This window comes from Poecilia reticulata, linkage group LG19, assembly GCF_000633615.1.
Source record: "Poecilia reticulata strain Guanapo linkage group LG19, Guppy_female_1.0+MT, whole genome shotgun sequence".
In the NCBI taxonomy this organism is placed as follows: Eukaryota; Metazoa; Chordata; class Actinopteri; order Cyprinodontiformes; family Poeciliidae; genus Poecilia; species Poecilia reticulata.
Window position 1 is genome coordinate 15,468,263 of NC_024349.1, and position 994 is coordinate 15,469,256.

Consider the following 994-nt stretch of genomic DNA (forward strand, 5'->3'; position numbering starts at 1 on the left):
AAAAAAATAAATAAAAAATAAATAAAAATCCATCTGTTGTGAATATGATGTAGTTCTCCATCCTGAATAGTAAACTAAGCATCTAATACAATAAAAGCAGAAAGAAACCTCTCGCTTTGCTTTAATATCAATTCTCTACGACAGATTGTCACTTTATTATGCCTAATTAGATTATAATACCAAATATATTACACTAGAAAATAACAAAGGATTATATTATCAATGATGCCATTATATGACATACTRTAAATTATTTTACAGTGCAAATAAATTACATTAAGAAACTGGTAATAAAGTTTAGTTGGTAAATTGTATGACTAAATTCATGCTGAGATTGATTAAAAATCTTTTGGGTTTAAATTTGACCAGAGTGTAGCATCTGTATTATAAACAATCTTTGTCATATTATACTTACAGAAACTTGACCGAGTCAGCGCTCTTAGYAGCAAACTATCTTTGACGTATTTCCCTCCAGTGACCTTGTCAACAAGAGTTTAGGCAACTGGGAGAAAGTAAACACTCCGAAACGTACTTTATGCGATATGTAACTTGGAAAACAATAGTCTTTGTAAGTACATATGTGTCTGGAAGACGCTACGTGTGTTGTCTTTTCTTTGGTCGATAAACTGAAGAGCAGTGTAATTTTTTTTGAGTGTACCATTAAGATTTGTGTATTAGCTAGTAATGTATTTTTCTATCTGTTCAKTTACAGAAACATTTTGAGTGTAGTATTAACACGTGTATGAGCTATTAATGTAATTTCCCTCCTGTTGTATTTCAGTTACAAAAATATATTTATTAAAGATCCTACTTTTAGAAGAACAACCCGTGTATGGAGACTTTTTTTTTCTTTTTATTAGTTGTTTGCTAGCCGTCCGGCCACACATMGCCACGTGTTGAGGACAGCACATTAATATTTTAGAAGGTTTTTGATGGGACAAATGCATCTCTTGTGGTCATTACATCTGCTTTAGTGCTCTTCTGTCTTGGTACG